This window comes from Ambystoma mexicanum, chromosome 12, assembly GCF_040938575.1.
Source record: "Ambystoma mexicanum isolate Mex_15411 chromosome 12, UKY_AmexF1_1, whole genome shotgun sequence".
Taxonomy (NCBI): domain Eukaryota; kingdom Metazoa; phylum Chordata; class Amphibia; order Caudata; family Ambystomatidae; genus Ambystoma; species Ambystoma mexicanum.
In genome coordinates, this window is record NC_090936.1 from 1,157,185,121 (window position 1) to 1,157,199,514 (window position 14,394).

A 14,394-nucleotide genomic window follows, 5' to 3' on the forward strand; every position below is an offset into this window, starting at 1 on the left:
GCAGCGAGGTTCTCTCTAGTTGTGTGCGCAGGGTAGTGTAGCTGGTCCAACGCCACCCTTAATAAGGCTACAGGAATAACCGGTTTACCAGTACTGTCTTGTCGCCACATCGCTTCAGAAGTTTTACAGAACACCCTCTCTGCATCCATAAGTCCTTCTCATCTTGGGGTGCTTCCCCCTGGATTGCTATCAATTGAGTTCTAGACAGGTTGTTATAACAATCAGACACATTCATCATTACCACCATGCTTTCATTCACATTCGGTGTGTCAAATGACATAATGTCATCTAAGCAGGCAACACATTTAGCTTTCTTGTCTGGTTTTTGAATCCACATTAAATAAAATCTTCCCCTTTAGTGTGAGCTGCGCATTTATCGACTGCAATGGCTACTGGGAGTTGTAGTGCATAATAAGCCTGTCCAATAGGGCTGCATGCTGTACTGGAGTGCCATTCGCTCGGAGGTACCCCCTCCTTTTCCAATGTGCTAGCCCTGTGTGCACCGTCGATGTCACATAGGCATAGTCACTGTACACTGTACACTGTTACTTCCTGGTCTGCGTGATTCTCGAGTGGGACAATCAGCGCCACTAATTCTGTACCCTGTGCCAAAAAATGAGACAGTAGTCGTGCACCTATCAGTGCCTGAAACTCCCCATTAGCCGTGTGCTTTACCACAGCGGCAGCTGTATATCTTTGTCCATCATTTTGATCGATTCTCGAAGAACCGTCAATAAAAAGAATCTCCCTAGCAGCCAACGCATTCTCTTTTACCCTGGGGATTTCATGCTAGAACTCTTCATAGTTCAAGCAATCATGTGCATGTTCGTCCTCTGCCAGTGGGTCAGCTATAAAAATGGCAGGATTCACTATTCTGGATCAGGCTACTTTAATCGCTGGATTTGATATGACTACCTCATAGTCAGAAGCCCTTTAAGATGACAACGTGCCCTTAGGTTTCTCCAAAATGGCAAATAATGCATGTTCAACAAATAACATCATGGAACACCCCATTACTATACTAGCAGCCTTCTCAATGGCGGACGCGGCAGCTGCCAAAGATTGTTTGCAAGGAAAGTGACCCCTCATCACACGGTCTAGAATCCCACTGTAATATATAAGGGGCTTATACCCCAACGTGGTTCTCTTCGTGAGGACTGCTGTCATAAAAGTACCATCCGTGTGCGAAAACAAAAAGAATTCCTCAGCATAATTGGGAATCCCTAAAACTTGAGCTGTGCAAATTGCCTTTTTCAATTCATCAGACCCTTCAGAACAAACAATGTTCTCTTGATTTGCCTGTGCTTTCTTCAGAGCTGGCAATAGGGCCTTATGTATGAACTATAATCAAACACCCATGATCTTACATATTTGCAAAGCCCCAAAAATCTCTGCATGTGCTTTATTGTCTGTGGCTTTACTGTTTTCAAAATAGCCTCAGCTCTCTCAGGAGTAACCTTCTTTCCTTCATGCGAGATTAACTGGCCAATGTATAACACTTCTTGTTGACAATACTGCAACTTCTCTCTGTCAACTTTATATCTTTTGTCAGCAAGAATAATCATTAGCTGAACAGAAACTCATCTGCACTTTTCCTCTGAGGTGCTACAGACCAATATGTCCTCCACATACTGCAACACAACACTTTCTAAATCAATATTGCTTAACTCCATCCGTAGGACTCTACTGAAAATTGATGGAGACTCACAGTACGCCAGGGGTAAATGAGTGCTTTTCAGAAGAGTTTGTCTGAACGTAAATTACATCAGATCTTGCAAGTCTTTATGCAATGGGATTGAGAAAAACACATTTTTCAAATCAATCACAGTCAAATATTGTGCCTCAACAGGTATATTACATAAGATTGTTGCAGGATTAGGAACTAGAGGAAACTAGGCCTCTACAATCTGGTTAATCGGTCTTAAATCTTGAATTCGATGCCACGACCCCCCTTTCCCTTTTTATTTCAACATTCTTTTTATATGATTTTGTCAATAAACATATTGGGCCTCATTACGAGTCCGGCGGTAACCGAGGTGGAAAAACCGCCTGGTTACCACCGGACTCGTATTACCATTCCGCCTCCGTGATTCCCAGAATTACCGGGGCATCACAACCCCGGTTTTCCGGGAATCACGGAGGCGGAATGGTGTTAATCCCATTCCCATTGAATCCTATGGGACTCAATGGGAATGGGGATCATGGAAACAAGGTCAAACCTGGCGGGAACATCACCTCCCGCCTGCAGGAGTCAGGATCAGGCGGTCCAGAAACAACGGTGGCGGCGGGTTTACCACCACCATTATTTCCGGACTGCCTGATTTGTAATGAGGCCCATTGTCACCAGTGCATTAATTCACATATTGCATAGTTCATTTGAAATGAGCATGGTAAACCAAAACATAAACATAAACAGAACATAATTAGTTGGGGGTCGAGGGGAAAAGGGTTGACATTGGGGGACAGTCCATGGGGGGTGCTGTAGTCCTTGGGGGGATTGTTTTAGCTAATTGTCTTTTGCAGGGAGGTATTGGTTAGAACTTGGCTGAGGCTGGGTGTTTCTCTGAGTTCGCCTTGCCCTCTGCTGACCTTGATCCCGGTTTAGTGGCATTTGAGGTGGCGACTTCGATGCGGGCCATGGGACTAGTCCATGGATTATTTCAGTCGTATTTCTCCATCCAGCGGAGGGGTGGCGGTTTTCTTGCCATGCCTGGGTATTGATCTGCATAGTGTAGGAAGGGGGCCCAGGAGTCCAAAAATGTATTTCTGTTCCCCAGGTGGATGGCGGTTATTTGTTCCGCGGCTGCAATGTCCCAACATTTGGCCCACCACAGGCTCACGGCGGGGCCCTCTGGATGTTTCCATAGACTTGCTATCGCTATCTTTGCCGCTGTGAGAAGTAGTGTGCATAGACTTGCTAAGTTGCCGGTAAGTGGAAATTGGCCCTTCCCTGTGCTGCCCAGTCGGACTATTCCTGGGTCCCATGTAATCGTTATCCATGTGATCTGCTTGATTAGGTCCAGGATTTCCTTCCAGTATTTAACAGATCTTGGGCACGACCAGAGCAAGTGAAATAGCGTGCCTGTGTCTGTGCATCCTCTCCAGCATAGTGGGCAGATAGCTGGGTTGCTCTTGTTCAGAGTCTCTGGGGTTAAATACCACCTGTTGCAGGTTTTGATTGCCCCTTCCTTATTGGTGACACACTTCGAGCTCTTCTGCGTTCTGGTCCAGATGTACCCCCATTCTTCCCTATCAATTGTCCTGCCGATGTCCCTTTCCCACTTTTGGTTTTGTATGCCTCCTTTTTGTCGGGATCAGTTCTATCTAATAGTCCGTATAGGGCCGATGTTTTCCCTCTGGGGGGAGTCGTTGTGAGTGTTTGTTCCAGCGCCGTTAGCTCTCTGCAGCCCTTAGTTTTCATGGGCTTGTGTGAGAGCCAGTGTCGAATCTGAGTGTAGCGGAATCTTTCTGTTTCCGGCACCCCGAATTTCACCTTGCATTCTTCAAAGGTTAGTGGGACGCCCTCCTCGTAAAAGTCTCCCACGTGCATCAGCCGTCCCATTTTCCAGTGATTAAAGTCATTGGGTGTTATTCCGGGGGTGAAGTCCAGCTTGTCCCAGATCGGGGATAGGGGGCCTATTGTGCTTCCGCGGTTCCACCGCCTGGCTGCCTTCCTCCAGCTCTTAACTGTATTCTTGGTTGCAGTTAGGGGCCCCTCCCTGGGGGGGGGTCAATGGGCCTGATGATGTGTGGGAGCGCTTCCAGGTATCGCTATCAATAGTAGGGACAATGGTCCCGCACCGCATTCTTCCTGGCAGCGACCTTAGCCAGCTCACATAAGGTGGCGAGTCCCCCCTCTGACCATGGGACTGCCCTTTAGGTGGATCTAGCCGCATCAATGATTCTGACACCCGACAAATAGGTAGGTCTAAATCCGACCATCTGACTTCCTTAGCCATTGTAAAACATCCCTCGGGTTCATATGTGTTACCTCCTCCTCCCCTCGGAAGGCTTCTCTGTCTTGTCTGACATTTCCTGTGCCCAACTTGTGTGACAGCTTCTCTCCTCTTCATCTCTGTTCAGAGTCAGTCTATCTAAAGACACCTCTTTGGACTCAAAACTACATGAGGCTCCCTCTTTTTCGTACAGCTGCGTACTCTTGAGTCGATAATTTTTACTCTTCCCTTTCAATTCTTTCATATCATGATAGACTTTATCGATAGCATCCCCAATGCTTCCAGAGTCAAACTCATCCTCTAGATGTATCCAGACAGCCTGCTATTGGCTCATGTTCTAGGAAGAACTCTTCTAAATCTTCCCATGCCACTACTGGATCAGGATCCATTACTTCCTTCTCCATGCGATCAAGATTGCATGCTCTCTGTTTTCACTTTAGTTCTAATTTATCGTCAAACTCTCTACACTTTCTCGCTTCCTCTCGTATCCAGTCTTCCTCTTTTCTTTTTATATCTCTTCTCTCATTTGCTCTTTGTATTTCATCTATACGTCTTTGCATCCTTTTATCCCTTAATTTCTGTTCTTCTTCTTCCATTCTTTTCCTTTCTAGTCTTTCCCGCTCTTCCATTGCTCTCTTTCTATTGTCATATTTTCTTTGCTCCTCTGCTCTTTCCTGTTTCTTCAATTGCTCATCCTGATACAATTGTTCCCATCTTTGTTTATCTTTTTGCCCTATCGTCTTTCAATCCTTCTTCCGTTTCTTTATCCTTTTTATCCTGCTCGTCTCGATCTTCCCTTTGCCTCACGTCCTCGATGCCTTTACCATCGAGTTTGAGCAAAATCTGACCACCCATTCGTTCTGTATAAGCGCTAATTGATCAGTTTTATCTCTTTCTCCTTTCCATCTCTTTATTTCTCGTCCTATATCTAAAGATGTACTTGGTCGATCACTTCCCTCCTTATCGCATCTCTACTTGTCCCTTGGGACCTTAGAGATTACATCTCTCTCAGTATTTTTCTCTGGGCTCTCGTCGCTGCTTTGCGCAGGCAACTCATATGCCGGGTTACTATACCCCGTTGCTGCCTTGAGCTCCCTTAATGGGTTCAGCCCGTCATCTTTCTTAATATTGCCATCTGCTTCAGGTGTGGCAAGAGGAGCAGAAGGCTCCTCACCCCCCTCTCTGCATACATTAAGTATCCAATCTACAGGAGGCAGGTCTTCTCTCGCCTCATGGTACATCTTCCAGAGCTCTAAAATCACTAGTTGCTTGTCTAACTTTTTTCCCGTATATGCAGCATGCAAATATGTCGTCATATGCTGCAGGACTACCTTCGATAGTGATCCCCCTTGTGGCCATGGCATGAACATTTTGTCTGCCATTCCTTTAACCAATTCCACACTGTACTGTCTAAGCTTAGGTGCGTGTTTCAGGAGCTGCTTACAAAGGTGTATAATTGGAGTAATATCCTCCATTTTGACACATCACTCTTTGACTGTCAATACTCACTGTTTACTCTTTGCAAATTTCAATAATACTTTTTCAAGAAAACAAAATAATATGAGCGTGCACCAATCGTGGCAGGCTCCAAGCCCTCTATATCACGTTTGTACTTTAATCTGCTAAAATATATCATCAATTCAAGTTCATTAAATACATACGTAATTCTTTAACTCTTGCATTTCTCCTCCTGACGTTGATCAATTTCGTCTATTATTTTGTCATTATTACACAATCACATAAAACAGACAGATAGACAAACATACTCGGCCGGCAACATGTATCTTAACGTTTTTCCTCAAGACTTCTCCTGCCTCTAAAAATACTCCTACAGAGTTTAAACAGCCCTCCTTAAACCCATCTTTAACCGGGTTTGTCTACTACATCATCCACTACGGGACTCTAGGCGCTGTTCCTTCTGTTACGTTCTTTAAAAACGCAGGTATCTAGGCGTACTTTTTATCGTGGCCTCTCCTCACGATATCTCTTAATTGCTTGACCTCTCCTCAAGTCAATTTACTCAATATTCAACACTCATTATTCTCAAGTTGCTTTACCACAGTCTCCCTCTGTTACTCATGTTCCCCTTATCACTTTCTTCATTCACTGGCCATACACAATTTTGCCACCTGACTCAGTTTTACTCACCATTCATGTGTTCAACTTCTGACTCTCGGGATCGCCGGCCTCGTTATTGCCTCTTCAATGTTTTGTTCGGTCAGCTTCCTGTAGATGCCAGGAGGGGATTCTGTGGAACCCGGGGGACCCGTCACACCCTAGCTTGTAAGCTTAATGTTTTTAACTAATTCCGCTATCTACAGGGAGCTTTCAGCCGAATGGCAGAGGTCGTTCAATATTGCTGGGACCCCAAAGCTTACTTATCTCGATGGATTTTTTACCACGAGAACTGGATGCTCTCCAGCCCATTAAGATGAGTAGCAATACCCTGGAGATGGATGCGGATGCAGACCTTACTCATACATCAATAATCGAAATGACTCAGGTTGTTGGCAAAAAGGATATCTGTTTTAATATCAATTATCTAAAACATGGAGTACAACGGACATCAACGGACGTTTCAGCGCAAAGAATTGTCATGGGTGACGTTTAACCTACGTATTACTAACGTCATCTTATGTGGCAAACTACAAAAACCTATTGAAGAAAGTGATTGGGTCTAAGGAAATATCTAAATATACTAGTATGGGACAGTGAGTGAAAGTACTTGGTTTCCTAACATCAGGTGGGGCAACTAAGCCCTCCCTTCAAAATGGCCACTCTTAATGTCACTAAATACATGACGTCCCATTGGCTCTACACACTATAGGACCCTTAATTATGTGGTCCCCTACAATTGGTTGGCACTCTAACCTCCGTCAGTACTTTTCCACCTACGTCTAGCAGCATGCAGACTTGACCTCCAGGTGTTGGTGAGCTCGTCTTGAACAGAGATTCTGACCAATTACCATATCCTTCTATCATCACCTCAGTGGTCTACTGGCAATTAAGACTTTGAACTTGTCCTTGGGAGTGTTCTTAGTCTTGGAGAATTCAGGGGAGTGACGGCACACTTTGCCCTCATGTGTAGGTGTGATAGTCCTGTTCGTCCAACTTCATCTGTCCATGTGACTGAAGAACTCAAAATCAAGCCTCTAGTGTATTAAAAAATACTATTTTCTAATAGACCTCTTACGTCTTCCTTGTTTAGTCCATGCCTTCTGAACAGGAGCTGTTCTTTCACACGATTTTGTATCCAATGTCAGCTCACCCCAACCTGATAAGACAGTGGCTTCCTGGGTTGGCTTCATGGCTCATCCAGCCTTGCCTTTCTGAGATTCATTTTGTAATTCATTTGTTTTCTTACTGCTACACACTGGAAAAGAGGCCTTCCTTTTTCAGTCCAGCTCTGCTATAACACGCAGTGGAAACATCCATACTTTACTTATTTTGCGCATATATGTATATGTTGGAACATGCCGCAATCTATTCACTATAAAGCTAGCCTCAAGAATACTTTGTCTGCTTGTGTTTCTTTTTATATGTACACATGTAACAGACTTGACATCTTCATCATTTCTGTGTCATAAGCTTCTTCACCTTGGTCCCAAGATGTCACTTATCCTTGATACTTTCTTGATGGCTTATATAATATTTGCATTCTCTTGTCTCTGCATCTCTTCTCTGTACATCAGCTCGACTTTGCATGACGTCGTGACCATTTGTCGTGATCATTCATTTGTTCTGCTTCTTCTGAGATTTCATTCAAATGACCATCATATTTTCGTGTGTGCAGGTATGTTCTTCTCTATGGGAACCTTACCTCCAAGATTCTCTTTGGTACTGGTATTCTCAGTGGTACCCTACATGTTTCACACTCTGGCTTCCAACATACAGGCAATATGGGTGATATGGTGGAGGTGGGGGTACTTGGCTCCTTCTCTACACTGCCAACAGAAATCTGAATGCATCTGTGAACCATGTAGGCATCCAGGAGAATAGATAACGGAACCAGGTATCGTCCTCAATGCCATCCACTTCCTTCTTAATTTTATCATGCAGCTCTTTCAAGGAGTATATGGCCTCTGTCAAGGTCCCATTCTCCTCATCATGTGCGGGTGCATATGTACAGTAACTTGGCCCTATCTTTGTGCACACTCCTTTCCCTATGGCTGTGAGGAGGTCCAGAACATACCTGTTCTGTAGGGTCATCAATCTGACCGCTCTTAACTTCTCCTTGATGGCATGGAAGCCTTTTATTGTGGCATTAATAGTTTGTAATAGTTCCCATCCAGTTATCTGGATCCAGTGTGCATTTGCTGCTGCTTGCAGGCAAGGTATTAGAAAGGATGTGAAGTACGTTGTTGTTTTACCAAATAACTTATGACTCTCTGGGATTTCATCGAATGCAGCATAGGCCTCCTTGGAAAAATAGTTATTTTTGTGCATTTTAGGCCTAGGGATCTTTTCTTCCCGTTATGTGCCATTGAAGGAAAAGTCCCAATGTTAACCTCACTTTCAGGTATTACTAATGCTGGTGCATTAAGTAGCACTATTGTACATATGCCACCCCAGTTGGGTGGAAGCTTCATATAAGCTCTTGTACTGCAGGCCCAGTATTGGTCCATTAGTACAGCTGGGCCAACTTTCATACCTGGTAAATCCATAATGCGTGTGCACCCTTTTGTTACCAAGCTTTACTGAACCATTATTTCTAAAGCATAATGTTGGTGCTAGTAGTTTAGTTATGGGTAGTGGCCCTGCTTCATCTTCCACCCATGTTAAGTATGTGGCAGTTTGTTTCCATTCCTCACGGCACACTCTGTCAGTGTTTTTTTATCACTTCTATTGGTGCAGTCCATACTGCCTCTGCTTTGCATCCCATTATTTCAACAACCCATCCTCCCGAGGAATATACTTTCCCTTTTGTTTGAAATTTTGGTCTGTCGGCATAACAAGGGGCCTCATTACGAGGTGGGCGGTAAGGGATACCGGGCACTGGTAAGGAGACCGGTGCCGGTAATCCCTTACCGCCCTAGTCCAAAGTCCCTTGGCGGGGACCGTAAGGAACGTGTGGTCTAACCACACGTCCCTTACGGGTCCCGCTAAGGGACCAGGGCGCTAATAGCGGGCTTGCAAGTCACGAGCCCGTTATTAGCACCCTCCCCATTCCCATTAAGCCCTATGGGGGCTCAAATGGGAATGGGGAATGGTTTGTTCAATGGGGATTTACTGGTCCCGCCAGGGTCGGACTACACCAGTAAGTCCCTATTGAACAAGACCGGACTCGGTCACGGTATGGGAGGCAGCCATGGTGCTAACAGCACCATGGCTAAAACCCATCTCATAATGAGGCCCAAGGTGTCTAATTAAACTGTACATCTGTACACCTTAATATTTGGTGATCCACTACTTCGACATCTCCTCTTTTTGGACCTGATAGTATGTACTTGAGCACCTTAGTTTTAATTCTTATACTCTCCATCGTGTGTGCCTCTTTTACATAGTTGTCTACGGATGGGAATTCTGATCCTGTGAGATACTTCATCATGGCCGATTGTCCCTGAAATTGTCCTCTTGTCTGGCATACTGCAAGATGTACCAAGCAGTGTGCTCTGGATTCAGGTACTTCGTGAGGTATAAATGCTTGAGAGGCTGTCATGGCATAGGGGATAAGTGAGCAAACAAAGCAGCTTTCCCTTGATCTCTCTCTCCCCACCTTCTCCATTGACCTATACCATGAGTTTCGTTCAATATTTATGGAATTGGCAAAATACCTTCTCATGTAATATTGATCAGCTGCAATACTTCTCATAGCCTTTACTGCCTCCACAACTGGGCAGAATACAATTTCCTGCTCTAACTGGAAATCTACTTGTTTGTTAGCTTCTTCACTAACATTATGCCATAGGGACACATTTATCTTATCATAATCAGTCAAACGCAGTGTCAGATAAAATAAGAAATAAAAACAACAAAAGACAAAGGAAAACAGAAGGACATAATTCCAGTCATTTGTAGATGTCTCCTGCAGCGTATTGATCAGGGTATTATGAAGATATCAGGAACATACGGATAAGATACACACGTACAGTTTACTTAGTACCGGGCAATAGTAGGTTATTATCTTTGAATGGTGAGTGAGGCAAGCTGTATATAACTTTTTCAAAGCATTTGCACCCAATGATAATGACAATAATAAAAGATTTGATTGGTTTTAAAAATAAAAAGACATTTCAAACCACTTCCACTATTATGTGGTTAATTGATAAAGAATGTAAAAATATAAAAATGTGGAAGATGAAAAATAGTCCCAATAAAAAATGTAAAGATAGAAAAGTAGAAAAAATAGTCTGTTATAGATGTACACTCTTGTGAAAAATAGTCCTTAATACTGTGCTGATGATATATTCAAAAAAAGTCCTCGGCATAAACTGTTGCAGTGATAGTTCAGCATCAATGTTCTTGAAGTATGCAACCTAATTTATATTTCTTGCATTCTCGTGTTCCTTTTTCTCATCAATTTCTTGTTCAGAACGCACTTAGGCTCTAGTCCTGGGTCTGTTTTCGTTCTCTTCTCCCTTGGGATCCTGTTAGTTGGGCAGGTAGGCAGCACTCTTGTAGTTGGCTATGTTGACCCACAGAAAAAAGTTGACAACTGCAGTAGTATTCAATTCTATTTCATCGTTTTCTGTGTCTTTAGCGATACCTCCCCGCCTTTCCTTTTCCTGTCATGAAATGAAAGAGAAAGGTATTTAGCAATGGACATCAAACAGTCCTGTAACACATTTACAAACACAGTTGCAGTGCTTTGGGCATCTGTCTGCATGCGCATGGGCAAGGTGATGGGCACATGCATCCTGCGACCTGTCACCAACTCGTAAGGAATCAGGTGATCGTTTGAGCCTTGCTGATTGCACAGGGCAAAAGGAGCCAGCGGAAGGCAATACGGCCACTCCTTTTGCAGCGTGTCACCCAATCTTGCTAATCTTGCTAACCCGTGATGCCCGAGAGTTTTGTGCACTTTATAAATAATTAAATTAATAAATCTCCACGACCCTCCTTGAGATTTTTCAACTATGTATACAGCAGTGTTGCAAGGAGATTCTGATGGCACTATCACTCCCTGGTCTTGAGCAGATTAATTGTTTCATAAATACCCTCATGTACTTCTTTGGACATTGGATACTGTTTCACTTGAGGTAGTATTGCCCCTTTCTTTAATTTTATTTTTACTGCTCCAATCCCTTTTAACAACCCCACATCATATGGACTGGTCGTCCATAGTGTGCTGGGTACCCGTCTTCCATAAATGATGGTACTTTTTTTAGCTAGCATTATTTGATGTGGCCCTTCTGTATACACTATTCTCAATTGACATGGTATATTTATCTCAAACAATACCTCATCATCAGAGTCACTGTAGCCAAACAACTCATCCTCTGTCAACTGGATCAGTCTGTGTGCTGCATCAAGTGCTATTACTGTGCGCCAACTCACCCCTTCCTCATCAGTGCCGTGGAAAATCACTCTATCCTCCCTCACTACAGCAATCTCCAGCTCAATTGTAACCAGTTCCCCTCCAGTTACATATGTAGGAATCTGTGTTCTGAATAAAAAGTCTGTGGGTAGTCTCAGTCTCAATAACTGTCCCTTAATGTGGGGAAGCCATGCTAAGATCACTTGTACTCCATAGAAAAATACTTCAGGATCCACTGGTACTCCCCTCTGTACTTTCGTCCATGAAAGGCTTGTATGTATTCCTTTGCTGTCTGGAAATATATGCCTGGTGTAGAGCATATTATGCCGTCCTCTGTGAATGATATTGACACATCGAGTTTGCAAATAAGATCTATTCCCAATATATTAACAGGTGTCTTCCTGGAATACAGGAATGGGATAGCTACCGTCTGCTCTCCTACTGTCACAGACAAGCTGTCAGTGAAAGGAACCATATTTGTAGCCACAGAAAAGCCTTGAGTGTCCATCAATATTCCTGACATCGAAAATCTGCCCTCTTTGACACAGGATTTTGCTGCCCCAGTGTCAAATAAGAAGGAAAGAGCCCGGTCGCCTATAGATACCTCCACTCTCGGTTCCTGTTCAGGGTCTGTGGTTAACGATAGGATAGTGCATATTTAGCTATTCTGTGGGCTGTCCTATTGGGGATACATGTTCAGTCCTGTCCCTGTAAAAGGGTTCCCCCAACTGCTGTTTCTCCTCCTATCCGGGGTGTCTGTGGCAAAATGTTTGTTTCCCACTGTGTCACTGCTTGTTGTGATATCACTGCATTCTGTGTTTGCTGTGTCACTGTTTGCGTGGTTGTTGTGGCACTATCTGTGGCTGTATCTGTGTCCCTTGTGGTTGCTGCACCTGCTATGCCTGTGTCTGATCTAGTGAATATTGTGTGTAGTCATCATAACCATAGTCTTGCTGTGGTGTACCATATGGTGTTGGATATGCCATCCCCCTCTTGGCCCATACTGCATTGCAACTTGCTGCATTGTTCCTCTACTTCTACACACTCGTGAAATGTGCCCTACTTTCCCCCATGTCCAACATACTGCTCCGGTGCCCCAGGTCCTCCAAAGCGGGGCTGTCCCCCACTAAAACCACCTTGTGGTGCTCCAAACCCAAATCCTCTCCCTCTGCGAACAAATCCTCTTCCTCCTCTGGGGTAAAAACTACTCTCCCCTCTTCCTGCAAAGTAACCACCCATGTCCTGTTTGGATATGACAGCTTGAATGTCTTGAATATAGGCAGCTGGGTCCTCATTAGGCCCCATCTTCCTAGTCCTTATGGTGCTCATGTCAGATTGGTCTGGAAACAGCACCCTCAGTGCCTTCAGTACATTAGCTCTACGATTATATTAAATGGTGGCCCGTCATATTTAGTGGTGTTATGTTCTGTCAATGCAAAATAGCCTGCTCGCTTCCACATGTCCTCTACCTGGTCATCCAATATGGATGCAAATAGGCTTTTCATGTCACCTATAGCTAATGCTATCCCAGCTGTCTCTCGCTCTAGCTTGTAGATCCACCTGCCCGCCCCTTCTGTGAGTGATGGCAGCTTATCCATCAAGTTATTTGTGTCTCTTCTGATTCCATGGAGTATAGTGGGGCTGCCCTAATCCCTTGTGGAGCAGTGGGAATTGTGGTATCCCTTTCTTATGCTAAGGTGATGCTGCACAAGTTCAACTTTTCAATGTCTCAGCGAAACTGTGTCACTGGCATTCTGGCAAGTTTCTTAAGAAATATGGCGATCCATGGTCTTCATTTATGGGGAGTACTAATGTGAGGGGTGTGTATAGGCTTACATTTTGGCCCAGCAAATCTGCCATCTCTCCTATGGCTGGTCCTGTGATATCCATTTGTGGGGCGTGTGCCGCCTCCTCTCCCCCCTCTTCATCATCAATGTCTACCCAATCTGTCTCTCTGTCACACTCTCCACTCTCGTCATCTTCAAATATGAGATCAAAACTCACTCCCTTAAGAGGCTCCCTTACATATGTTCCACTCATTATTTCTGATAACACATCTCTGCCCCGTGTCTGTTGTTATTGTCCCACTCCTTTCTCCCCACATCTCTGGCATCATATTTCTGCTCAACGTTTGGGTCATCTCCTTCCTAGTTTTTTCAATGTTTTCCTTTTCTCTTGCCATTCTCCTGTTCTTCTCATTTAGCCTCTTTACATACTCATCCCTTTCTCCTACCTCCCTTTTCCTTCTTTGTCTTTCCTGTTCCTCTCTCTGCATCTTCTCTGCTGATTTTCTCTGTTCCCTCTCTTTGTCCCTCTGTGCATTTTGCTCTTTCTCTTCATGTGTCTCCCTCCTGGATTCCTCCCTGACTGAGTCCTTGATTTCTTCTGGTGTCCGGTCAAAGGTTTGAAACCAAAAGGATCGAATGCAATAGGGTCGAGTCAATGGGACCGAAAACCAAAGGGTTGAATGTTTTATTTTTAAATGTAATTTTTTTTGGGGGTTTCCGTACAGGAAAAAAAGTGGTTTTTAAACCAAAAACAGGGGTTTGGGGTGGGTTCCCCCCAAAAAAATTAAAATAAAAAAAAATAATAAATCGACTCTTTTGTTTTGGGTCCTTTTGATTCGACCGTATTGTATTTCGATCCTTTTGAGTCGAACCTTTGACCTATAACCATTTCTTCTCACTCCACTACCTAAACACAATTATTTACTGTGCCTTTCCCATCGAGTTTCAACAATATGTTTCATTCTACCCATTTCTCTGGTTTAATCATAGACTCTCCACTATCTCCTTTACATATGAGTATGCTTCTTGCCCTGTGACCATCTATCTGCATGCCTCTCATTCTCCCAAGATCTTCCTTGGCTGCTTTTAGCTGCTTTTCTAAGCTATGTAGCCCTCTATACTCTTCCTCATCCCTTAAATGTGTCTCTGAGCTGCGCCATGCTTCATTCTCCTT